Here is a 13,252-nt window from a genome sequence, read left to right as displayed (position 1 = left end):
AGCGCGCACAACGACACGAGGGCGAAAGACGCCGTCGTCCACGAGTAGCGTGAGCGCGCCGCACACCCCTTCACAGACAGCCAGCGGCCGGAAATTCACCGGCCCCGGGCCGCCACGACCGCCCGCGCGGCACCTGCCCCCAGCAGCGTGGGGACGGGTGAGACGCGGCACGGCGCCCGTCCGAGTCGGGCCCCGAACGCCAGACGCGAGCAGGGGGCACACGACGAGGCACCCGCCGCCTCCCCGCGAGCGGGGAGAGGGAGAATGCCTCCTTCCCTCCTTCGACCTTACCGACTCGACCCCCGCACACACACTTGACCGGGATTGACCCGACGGGGCCGCCGGGAGCGGGAAGCGACGCCACCGACTCGGCCTCGGGCACCTGAGGGACGACCTGGAACGCTCCAGGGGCACCACCAGAGGGCCGGGCGAGGCGCGCAGGGCGCGACGGCGGGACGGCCCTCCCCGCCGCGGGGAGAGCCGCAACGCGAGACACGGCCGAGGCCGGGCGGAGAGTGTCCGCTGCGTCAGGAGACCCCTGGCCCCGCCGGCGCCGTGAGGCAGGAGGCGGGGGGGAACGGGGTCGGGCCGGAGTCCGCACCCCTGCCTTCCACACACCGCCATCGGGCGGGCGGGAGAGGCGAGGGGCCCGCAGGCAGAGCGAGAAGAGCGGTCCCATTCGCCATGAATGTCCGTCCCTCATCTGGCGCGGCTTAGGCCCGGCCCGGGAGAGCGCGACGTCACCACATCGATCGGAGAACACAACGGGCAAAGAGGCCACGGGGGAAGGTAGCGCAGCGAGGACAACGATCAGAGGAGCCTGCTTCAGCCTCGCCGCACACCCCACTTCCCGCAGGGCTCGGCTGGCGGCGAGGGCCCCGCGAGGAGGCAGCGCCTGCCAGCCGCAGAACGGGGCACCTAGGCACCCGGACCGCGCCCGTGTGAATGCACGGCGAGGGGGGCGCGCGCGGCGAGACAACCCCGCAACGCCTGCCACCCCCCGCCACCCTCGGGTACCAGAGACCGGAGGGCTTCGTGTCGACCGCGGGTCCTCCGGGAACGCCTGGATTACGCGCGAGCCGGCGCGCAGGCCCAAGCGGGCGGCTCACGAACCAGAGACGGGAGGGCCCGGGCACCGGGCGGCGGGCGAGCGCCCCGCGGGGGGGCACCCCACGCGCTCGCGCCGAGGAGCCCGGCCCCCGTCGGGGACCGTTCGCCAGAGGACTGCGTGTCCACACCTCTCCGGTGGCACAAAATGTCGATCTCTGGCGAAAAAAATCACCGCGCCCGTCGGCGGCGCCTATCCACGGACCTCAGCGGCCTCCTCGGAACGGGTCTCGGGCCACCGGACCCCGGTCACCACCCCATCCCCGCTAGCGGGAGGAGCGGCTGGGCCACCTGGTCGACCCCCGAAGCAGGGGAGCCCCGAAGACAGGCGAGGAGGGCGAGGAGACGAGATACTCCCCACCGCAACGGTCGCAGGCGCGGGCAGGGGCCGCCACGAACCACCGCGCCTCCGAACTGGGACTCGGGGAGGGGGCGTGAGGGGAAACGTACCACCGAGGCGCCTCCGACGAACGGGCCTCCGACGGCCCACCCCCACCGGCCCGGCCGCCCGGCCGCCCGGTCTCTGGGGACGGGAAAACGGGGGAGGAAAAGTCGAGTCGGACCGACCGGGACCCGCGCGTGCCCCCCGTCCCGGTCCACCTCGCCCTCCACGTGCCTCCCCGCAGGGCCCGGCCCCGGTCCCCGCCGCCGGAACGGGACTCCGGAGAGTCGCGTCCGGCGACACCGTCCCCCGCGAGCACGCACGCGGGCCGGGGACTCCCTCCCCGGCCACACGCGCGGGCGGCGTACGGTCAACGTCTCCCGATCGGGACTTGGGTGAAAATTCCCGCGGAGGGGCGTCCGACGACAGGCCCGCGGGAAGGACCGCGGACGGGCCCGCGGGGCCCTGGCCGGGCCATCCCGCGCGGCCCCGGGTCGGCGGGCAGCCTCCGGAGCGGGACGCGGGGGAGAGAAAACAAAGTGCGATCGACACGGAAGGGCCGACGCCGGGCAGGCCCGGCCGCGGGCCGGGCGGGCGGGCCGGCGCGCGGGCGCGTCCCGCCCTCTCAGCGTTCCTCCGCGAGCGGAGGGGCACGGGCGAGCGCCGGTCGACGCGACCGGGCAGCCCGGGGGACGGGCGGCGGTCACTCCCTCAGAAACCTGCACCTCCAATCTCCGGCGAACGGGCGACGCGCCGTCTCCACGGCACCACCGGGACGATTCCGCCGGTGACGCCGGCCGCCCGCGACGCCTCCCCGGGCACAGCGGCCAGATCCCTCCCCTTGGCGCGGTCGCCGGAGCTCCGGAGGGAAGGGACGATATAAAAGCGGCCGCCAGGTGGCGCCCGACAACCGGAGCGAACGTCAGCGGGACGGATCCGGATCGCGAGCCGGCGAGGGCGCCCCGCCGCCGGCACGGTCGCCGGACCTCGTCCCGGCCCACCTCGGATGGCCTCTCCGGGCCCGGAGCGGGCCGGCTTCGGCCACCGAGCTCCCGGCCGCCACGACGCGACCCCGGCCGCTCAAGGGGGACCCGGGGCGGGCGGGGGAGGGGGGAATCTTGGGTTTGGTTTCGTTTTCTTCCTTTTGCGCGAGATCTTGATCGAAAGACAGCTCACGTGCGACGCCGTATTCGTCTCGGACACACGTGGTAGCCAGTCCACGGGGACCCACCTCCTGGAGTACCGTATTTTGCACTGTATAACGCCCCCCCCCCCCCCCGGTAGACCGCGCACCCACGTCTTTGGCCCAATCTTTCGAGGGGGGGGGGAGGACGTTTCCTTTTAATCCCCTCCCCCCCCCCCGTGTGTCTTTACGTTTCGGTACCCATCTTCTGCATCACAAGGGAATTCTAGCGTCCAGTCTTTGACGCGTTCCAGTATGAGAAATTTTACGTAACGAGTAATTACAGAACGCAAGAACAGGTGCGAGGTTCGAGACGTTTCACGTACCGGTCACACCCTCAAGGCCTTTTACGCACCCTTGAAGGCCAAGAACTCTTGGCCGCTGCCAGTTCCTCCCGAGTTCCACAAAACCGATGATCCCACGCCAGGGTATTGACTTATCGGTCATGCGGATATCGTGATCGACGTCTAGGATCACGCTTTTAACTCAGAAGCGTCAATAAAAGAATGAAAAAATACTCAACCACGTACGGAATCGGCCCGAGCCGCGTAGAACGCGCATCCTCATCTTCCCCTCAGACACTCGGGCCAAACGGTGCGCATTATACACGGCGATTTACGGCATCTGTTTCCTATCTGGAACTTCGGACCTCTCCCTCTTCTCTATGTCTCCCCCGCCCCCTTTTAATGTCTCAATGACAGTCCACGGTCAATACCATTCCATATCAGCTTCAGGTGTACCGCACAGCGGTTAGACATCTAGACAGTGCAGGAAGCGATCCCCCGGACCGGTACCCACCCGGCACCACGTACACGGTCACGACCACATCCTCGGTCGTGTTCCCTCTGCTCGACACGCCCGTGGCTATTTCTTTATCCCTTCCCCTTCGGCACCCTGCCCCCAACGCCGTCCCCGCACCATCGCCCCGACCACACGATCCGGTCCCCGTGTGACACCGTCCACGGTGATCGCCATAGGGTCGACTACATTCCTTACGCCGTACCTCACAGCCCCGTGACTACCGTGCCACGACCAATCTGTACTCATTCACCCCTTCCCCTTTTCACTCCCCCCAACGCCCCCCCCTTCCCGGATCTGTTTGACCGGGAATCGGGGTGGGGGGTGGGGTGGGGGGTGGAATACGTCGTCGTCGTCGTCGTCATCACCGTAAGTAATAATAAATCCCCCCACCCCGGCCGGGCGTCGGCAGGAACGGGAAACAGACCGCCCCCGCGCCACTCCGGGGCCGAGGCCCGGCGCCTCGGACGTGAGTGAAACCACGCCCGGGGCGCTCAGGCCTCCCGGCGCTCCCCCGAGCGGCTCCCGGGCTCCCGGGAAGACTCAGAAGAATCTGGGGGGGGCCGTCGACCGCAACACGGCAACCGGGCACGTATTCAGAGGACGACCGCGACCGCGGGAGCATCGTCTCCTTTTTCTTCCCCCTTTTCATTCCATCTTTTTCCAGCGGAGGGAGGGGAGGGTCTCTCCCAGACAGAAGAAGCCCACGAGCCAGACAGGTGACGTCTACACACACGCACGGTCCCCAGTGCTCGCGTCTGGCGGGGTAGTGCAGGATTGTGAAATGACGGTGCCGGCCGAAACCGATACCGAAGACAGGCCACGTTCCAATCGTCCCCGTGACGGGGGAGGGGGAGGGGAGGAGGGGGCGGGGGCGGGGCGGGGGGGGGGGCGGAGAGCCGCTCGCAACATTCAAACTGTGGGGGTCAAAACGTTACACACGCCTACACGGACCGTCACGATCTTTGGCGAGTCAGGACAATTCACCTTTCAACATTCTGACCCCCCCCCACCCCGTTTTCGGGATCGGTCACTTCTCCCCGAGCTCCTACGAGGGGGACGTTTCCACCACCGGCACTTCCCCGTGACGTTTCATCTCTCTCTCTCTCTCTCTCTCTCTCTCTCTCTCTCTCTCTCTCTCTCCCCTCTCTCTCTCTCTCTCCCTCCCTCCCTCCCTCCCTCCCTCCCTCCCTCCCTTCCTCCCCCTCCCCTCAACGACCCTGCACCCCAGTCGATCGGGTCGCAGTTTCAGCGGTCAGTCACAAGGTGGCAGTGTTGTCGCGCCCGTGCTCGGGAGTCTTCTAAGCCCGTGCCGGTTCGCTTCAAGACACAACCCCTTTCTAGTCTCCGTCTCCGGTCACCTCTTCAAAAGAAATACTCTCATTTGAGGATCCGTTTGGGCGCAGAGAGGAGTAGGAGACAACGCCGAACACACTAGAGTGTCTGTGTGACTGCACGTGTGTTTTTATCACGGTGGTAAAAACAGACAATTGATCGTTTTCACAGTTTATGAGCATGCAGTTCACTGACGTGAAATCTGATCCCCTCCTCGTGGACAAAAAAGGAGGCACATCCTAAACCTGACTGGTCTGGAAGGGGCCAGCCCTGCAGGCGGCAGGGTATCGACACCAAAAGTAAACACATAGAAATTACTGCCGTGTTTCTCCAGAATGAGATCTAGCCATACCATCAGCTCTCGTGCGTCTTTTGGGGCAAAAATTAATATAAGACCCTGTCTTTTTAATAGAATAGAACGTCATACCGGATTTTCTGTGAGACTGGGTCTTACGTTCATCTTGACTGCAAAATACTCATTCGAGCTGATTGTCCAGCTAGGTCTTATTTCGGGGAAGCGTGGTAACTGAAAGTGGGTCGTAGGCAGCGGTCACATCTCTGGCCCGTACTTTTTCGGACAAAGGTCAATGTTTACCTGCAGGGAGACCCTCTGTCGTCTCTTGGCATTGAAGATGACAGACCCTCGGAATTTCAGAGTCATTCCTCTCTCTGTACCCCTCGGGGCAAGACCTGCCGCACCGGAGCCCGAGACCACAGAAATCCTCACCCTCCTCTCGCGGGCCGAATACCGTCTCCGTGCTGTAAACATTCATGATTCACTATCTCGCGTCCACCGGTGTAAAAGAAAGAAGTATGTGTCCTCCATTTTACTTTTATCCGATCCCACAGATCTCTCCACTCTTCTCTCTCCAACCCCATTCGACTACCACCGAGGGAACTCACGTGATCCTCCTTACGTCTCTTCCTCTGATTCCGATGTACAAGGTGTGATCGGACGATACGGTGAATGGGTAAATATAAGGAAATTAGGACACCGAAAGATTCATCGCCATCATCTCCCCTCAAAATACTCCCACTCGCCTCAAACACACTTATCCCATTGTCATCGCCACTCTCTATGAGGCAGTTCTGGAAGTCCTCTCTCACGGGTGCCTTTAGTGGCCGTGTTGTGGCTGCCTCGATATCCTGAATCGTTTTGACTTCGGGGGAAAGCCAGAACTCGTACGGTCCCAGAGCCGGCGAATAGGGCGGAGGAGGACACACCGTCGTGTGTTCCTGCGACGGGAATCGCCGTAGGCCAGAAGCGATGTGTGACGCGGGGCGTTGTCACGACGGAGGACGATTCACGGCCTGCTGTAAAACACGCCTTCAGTCAACCGTAGCTCACACACGACTGACCGCACAGAGCGAGTGGAAACTCGTCACGCACCGTTACTACCACCTCTCCCCAACAATCAGACCCGAGCGGTAAATAAGCCCCGGCATGATTTTTCATGAGACGGCCCCCGAAAATGAGCCCCGAAGCATATTTTGCAGGAAAAAATCCACACGAGACCCGGTCTTATTTTTGGAGAAACACGGTAAGGTTCGATGTGCCGCTTCCTACGTCGAAGATACCTGCCTTTGTCTTGAAGGGCACGACGCAACAGCGTTCACCGTACTTTGTGATCACAACGGAGAAGCTCCGTGTCGCTCATCGCTTCTGCTATGGCGATCTCTGTCGGATAAAAATATTATGGCGTGTCCTTAGCCACCTTACTCACCGGATCTGGCACCGTGTGACGTTTGCCCCTTCCCCCGAGTCAAAATGACCGTGAAAAGGCAGCATTTTTAAGTGATGCGGGACATCGAGGCGGCCACGACGGCACACGGCTGTGTGAAAGAAAACCAGACATCGATGTGTGTGAGTCATCCACGGTATGTCTAACTTCCGTGAGAAAAGTAAATTCTCACGGCCTGCGAGTACTCAAACAACCCGAACGGGGGAGAAAATAAACACACATCGCGTGGGATTCTGTGTCAGTACCACGTTTGCTACCGGTTTTAGCGAGACGGTTTTACATTCTACGTTTACGGAGGGAAGGGGACACAGCCAACGACTCTCTGCAGGTTGACGGCACTCGGGGTGCTCGGGAGAACTGCACAAGGTCCCTCCTATTTAGGAGTTAAACGGCCCGTCGGGGACCCCTCTTTCTAACCTTTTAGAAATACTTGGCCCCCGGGTCCGAGGGGTGGGGCTGGGGGGAGGGGCCGGTCCCCGTATCTCCTGAGTGCCTGCCGAAACTCTCCTAAGTTAATAATGGAGAGAAAAGAGAATTTAGGTCAGAATCTAAACTCACAGGCAGCCGTTAGAGGCAGGGCTTACGGGTCTCCTGACAAAACTTTTCCAGAGTCCTTTCTAAAGGACGATCGACTCGTGTGACTTTTCCTCTGTGGTACGGGCCATTGGCAAGAAACGGGCCGAGTACGAGCCCAGATCTAGGGGCTCCGTTCGTCTTCACAACCAAACAGGTTTTAGAGGCAATAAGTCCAGAGCGAACAGCTGAGAAAGGGTAAGCGGCCCTTGTATTCATCGGGAAATCAGCAGGCTTCCCTGCCGCATCGCAGGTCACCTGTGGTTCTTCCCCTGTGATGATGACGGTCTTCTTGAGAGCTGTGGGAAAACTCGGGCCCCGTTACTCGATGACAGCCATTTGCAGGGAAGGAGTTGGTCCCCCCGCTCCCTTTGGAGTAGGGGACAATCTCTCTTCCGCCTGCCCTTGTAGTCTGCACAGGGAGCACAGCTATTTTGGAAGATTAGCGTACTCCTCACTCCGGTGAATCTGGGCTTCTATGTCCAAAGCGGGCTCCTTTGCCTGGCGTGCCTCTTTTGGGGATGCCGGGGTAGCCCTGAGGTCGTCTCGGCCTTAGCCCGTGTATAACTGCAGCCAAAAAGTCTGGCCTGTCTCTGGCCTCGTCTCCAGCCTTTCTGCTCCTTTTTTCCCTCCTTTTCCCTGTCTCACTTGTGAAAGACATGGTAACAAATTTCCCGGCCTTCCTTAGCATAGAAGCCTTCTCGTCAGGGATGCGACAGGAAGTCGATGACTCCAACGCTCTGTGAGGTCAAGGAAAATATCGGGCTAAACTTAATGAATTTACTTTAAACTTATCTCGGTTTTTAGTGAAAATAGTAAAATTCTTCTTTACACGGGTTCATATCTGACCTGAGAAGGGTACAGGAACTCCAGCAGTACCAAAATACAGAGGTTTATGTAATTATTATATGTAAGTATGTAAACGTTACACTCAGTTCTTACTAGTGTGGAGATTTGGTTTTCTCTAGTAACCGAGGACCCCATGATGAGGATGGTATAAAATAGAGAATATTCTGATGGCACCTAAAGCCTTTGCTTTCCAGGCAGAGTTTCTCTCTCTCTCTCTCTCTCTCTCTCTCTCTCTCTCTCTCTCTCTCTCTCTCTCTCTCTGTAATTTCAGTAACAAATAACACGTTTCCTCCAAAATAAGACCTATTCCGAAAATAAGCCCCAGGTAAGATCTCAGCCAGACGGAAGCGTTTAGTACGTCCTGACGATGTTCCCGAAGAAGATGACACGACCGTAGCTGAACAAATGTAGACTACTGCTGTACATGGAAAAATAAGACATCCCTTGAAAACAAGTCCCAATGGAGCAAAAATTGACCTAAGACCCAGTCTTCTTTTGGGGGAAACACGGTAGTTCCAAAAACTTTGTCCTACGTCGCAGAGAGAGAACAGTCGACTCTAATGTTGCACTCCCTTTCTTCTGATACTAAAATTTATGTACTGAATTGCAGTTAGCTGAACTACATGTGATCTGTTTTCAAGATTTTTCTTCTGAAACCTTTTATAACTTTTCCAGTCCCTCTCAGTGTGTCTTCTTACCAAATGTAGGACAAACTAGTCTGTCGTCCCCCCCCCGATTTCTTTAAAAATGTATTTTTATCTCTTATACCTCCTTTGAGAACATATTACTTTATGTAACTTTAAAAATATTAATTAGAATCTGTAACCTGTAGAACCCGAGTTTTTACTGATAACTAATAAATAAACGATTAGCATTTCTACTGGAATATCTAGGAACGTACTTTGTAACTCAGAAGTGTAGGCTCTGCTGGAAATATATTTACAAGTGTTTTGCCATCGTATTTTTAATAAAGTACAAAACACATTTATTAACATACCTTAATTTAGGTTTTAGCTTTCCCATAATAAGGAGATAAAAGTAGATGAACGCAGACTTATCTTATAATTAATATTTTAGTATTTTGTTAGTTTGAAATATCTGCATATTTAATACTTTTTATCATGTAACTTACCTTAGTTCAACTCTAAGGCTTCCAGTTACCAAAAGAATTCAGGAAAGCACGTTTAAGCATGCACTCTGTCTCACACACACACACACACACACACACACACACACACAAGGTAGGCTGATCAAGTTCACGAACTCATCCTAGAAAAAGTGCTACATACCTCATTGCTGAATATCATTATGGTCACCTTTGAAGTACTCCCGTTGGGAAGCTATGCACTAATGCCAGCACCTAGTCCACTCTTCAAAGCAATTTTGGAACTCTTTTTCTGGAATAGTCATCAGAGCTGTCATCGTTATTACTCTTGATGTCCTGAATGTCATCAAAATGTCTTCCTTTCAATATTTCCTTTATCTTTGGCTAAAGAAAGAAGTCGTTGGGGAACCAGATCAGGTGAGTAGGGAGGGAGTTCCGATACAGTTATTTGTTTACTGGCCGAAAACTCCCTCACAGACATTGCCCTGTGAGCTGGTGCTCTGTCGTGAGGCAAGAGTCACGAACTGTTGGTGACAAGTTTCAGGTCATGTCACTTTTTCATGCAGGCTTTTCAGCACTTCCAAATAGTAAACTCGGTGAACGGTTTGTCAAGTTGGTACAAATTCATAATGAACAATCCCTCTGACATCAAAAAAAAAGGTCAGCAACATCGTTGCGACAGCTTCACACACTTTATTGTCCTGCTTTGTGGGTGCGTGCGTGCGTGCGTGCGTGCGTGCTTAATCATTATTACTAAAAAATTTCATTAACAACCTTTTATTTTGCTTGTGTTTCTTCATTATTTTTAACAACTCCAGGAGATTTTAGAGTCTATTATTACCTAAGTCAATTTTTGTAAACCGTGGTATAACAAAACATATTATATTTAACGATAGTGGTAGCGACTTCAAAAGACATGTCTATTTAACCAAAAGTTGATCTAGCCTCGGTTTCAACTATTTTCTTAGATCATGTGATCCGGAAAAGTACTTGGGTCAGTTTTTGTTCTTTATTTTTAATTTATATAAGCGCTTAATCTTTTTTCTTTAAGCCAACCAAATATTACAATCTTCTAATACCAGCCGGAGGCCAGAACGTTATGTTGTACATAAAACATAGAAAAACATAGATATCAGAGATCATATACATAAACAGTATTAATAATGACTATAGAGAGAAGACTTAAGATTTTTTATTTGCCCATGACAGTTTGAAGGAAGCTGGAAAACGCAAGGAGTGTTCGGCTTGTGAGATTAGCCACTAGATTTCAAAAGTGCCCTTTTTCTTTCTTTCTTTCTTTCTTTCTTTCTTTCTTTCTTTCTTTCTTTCTTTCTTTCTTTCTTTTTTTTTTTTTTTTTTTTTTTTTTTTTTTTTTTTTTCCGGGTAACTCAGCCTCAGGCAGTAGCGGCGGTGTTTGTATTTCTTGCTCTCCGTAAGACCCTGAAAGTTACCGACAGAAAAATCTTTAAAAAGTTTTATTTTCAAACACAGAGTTGGTGTCTAGTTATAAGTGGACTAGGAGATGGGTGAATTCCCCTTTTCTATGAACCATCGGTGTAGATATTTTTTTATTTTTCATTATAGGCTGACCGACCGATTGCCTGATATATGGCCCAGAGGGCTCTGAGGAGAGCGTGCAGACATAGAGCCCCCTATCGGTTTGGTGTTTAAGGTATAAACAGAAAAGTGAAGGGGAGGAAGGAGAAAAAAAAGGGGGGGGGAGGGGAACGGACAGACCGGAGGTGAACAAAACGGAACAAAGAAGTCACCAACAAACCGGAACCAAAAGCAGACGAGAACTCACAGAACCAAATCCTCCTGAAACGGGGATCTGGGGGTCAAAACCCGGTCTCTGAACAACCCAGCACCAAAAATTGGCCTCGGAGTTACCCGAATTGGCACGAAGCACAGAAGGCTTACGCGTAAGCCCCCAAACCCAGTGACAGCGAGAGGCTCCGACGGCAGAGATAAGGGAATTCCAGTGCACTTCCTCGGTTTGACAGATTCCACGATTCACCGACACACGGTTTCCAAGTCCCGTCAGTTGCTTTTATTCCTCACCGACTGAGGCAGTCATAGGCAGCCTGCCAGGGAGGGGGAGAGCCGGGAGGGTCCCTGGGACGAAGGAGATCTCGGCAGTTACTGGGACGTCTCTGTAATCCCCTCCCTGGGCTTGGCCAGCCATAAGCATCAGGGATCACTGATGCATTCCGGCACTCTACCTCCGCTACCCCACACGGAGGCAAGGAGCAAGGGAGTGAGACTCTCCAACTCAGATCAGTCCAGTTCGATCCACGTCCCCGCCGTGGTCTCCAGAGTTCGTTACCAGACTCGGGGATGGTGGTGCTCGTTGCCCGGGCCCCAAAAACTTGAGTGACGAGGAGGGTCAGTGAGGAGAAGAGTGTATTTTATTCTAGGTGCCGGCAGCCGGGGAAGATGGCAGACTGACGTCCGTGGGGGGAAAAAAAGGCATCTTCCCTGAACTGAGAATAATCGAGAGGCTTCGCAGGCAGGCAGGCAGGCAGGCAGGCAGGCAGGCAGGCAGGCAGGCAGGCAGGCGGGGGGAAAGAACCGAGAAAGATGACAGCTGGTCATCGCAAGTTTCAGGGCTGACGGTTGACAAATCACCTCCTGCGGTCCGGTCTGCTTCATAAGGTTATCTCGAACTCGGCGGCCACGGCTGGAGTGTGTCATACGTCATCAGGAAAAGCTGCAAGGGTGTTGCAGCCATGGATCCCGGTCTCTGGGCGCCTGAGAATTCAGCGGGTTTTTTTCTTTTTCTTTTTCTTTTTTTTTCCAGATTAGTGCTCTTCTGATCAATCAGATCCACAAGGTATGTATAGTCTCAAGGAAGGGAAACGAGCAGAATCATGAAATCGAGCAGTAAAGGGGAAACACAAAGAGAAGATAGATGAATAGCAAGCTATGAGGTGACCGAACTAAGTCTGACTCATTAATTTCCCGACTTTCACCCTCACGGCATGTGTATAGTCTATCACGTGCTCTGCACCCGATGGCTAGTTTCCATCCCTCGACCTAAAGTCGACCCCTTTACGTATTCGGCTCTCTCCCCATCCCAGTACCCTCTGTCACCACCATTCTGTGGTCTGTATCGATGAACGTGTGTTTTGTTCATTTTGCCACCTCGGTTTTTGCTTTCTCTCCTAATCCCAGATGGGAGTGAGAGCAGATCATGTCTGTCCTTTTCAACCTTCCAACTTGACTTAGCTTGGTGGTCTAGGGACGGGACGAAAGGGCCAGTTGCACGTAATCATTCTCCGAGGTTTACAGCACAGCTCCTAAGTCGCAGAGGCTGGAGATCCCGGCTAAAACGTATTTAGAAATAAATGAATACTATACTGAACCAATCGGGAAAGGAACGATTTTGAAAGAAACCGCGTGAGAGGAAACTGACCTTGACAACACCGACTGGACGTTTATGACGGGACACTCCAATGCAACTCTGGGCCTTTTCCGGTAGAGATGCTGGCAAGAATAAGTCAGTCACTCCTATTAAAATAACTATGGATTATAGTTTGCCTCTGCGTAATATTTGACACTATCCTTTAAGGCCTAACGGGCTAGCTGGAATTAGCCCATCACACAAGATTACATAATGGGGGGGGGGGGGGCGCGGGCTGGTTCATGCCACGCATGAGCCCCTGTAATTCTCCTAACCTTCCGGTAAAGAAACCCAATGGGAAAGGATGGAGATTTGCACAGGATATCGGAGCTATAAACAAAGAGATCCTGTAGTTCCAAACCCACATACCCCATTATCAGATATTCCCGCGTGTACTGCCGAGATATTTTCCGGTGATAGATAGACGCGGTGCCTTTTTTCAGCATTCCTGTAAAACACAGGACAGGAAATACCTCTTTGCCTTTCTACCTGGGAAGATCAGAGTTTACGTGGACAGTCGTGCCCCGGGGTAGACAGAGAGTCCCACCTGCTTCTCTCAGATGCTAAACGCCGATTTGAACGAATGCAAAATGTCCCAGAAATGATACTCTCAGCCAATATACGGATAACTTACTCTTACGCTCTAGGACACATTGGACCCCCTACCATAAGAGGACGCGATTTACCGATCGCAATAGCTAGCCATTAAGGGACACAGGGTGTCAAAGGACAAGCTTCGATTTTGTTTACCCAAAGGAAAATACCTTGCCATCTA

The sequence above is a fragment of the Rhinolophus sinicus genome, unplaced genomic scaffold (genome assembly GCF_057876585.1).
Source record: "Rhinolophus sinicus isolate RSI-liver-muscle unplaced genomic scaffold, RSI-T2T HiC_scaffold_19, whole genome shotgun sequence".
NCBI classification, from domain to species: Eukaryota; Metazoa; Chordata; class Mammalia; order Chiroptera; family Rhinolophidae; genus Rhinolophus; species Rhinolophus sinicus.
Note: the sequence above shows the minus strand (reverse complement) of the source record.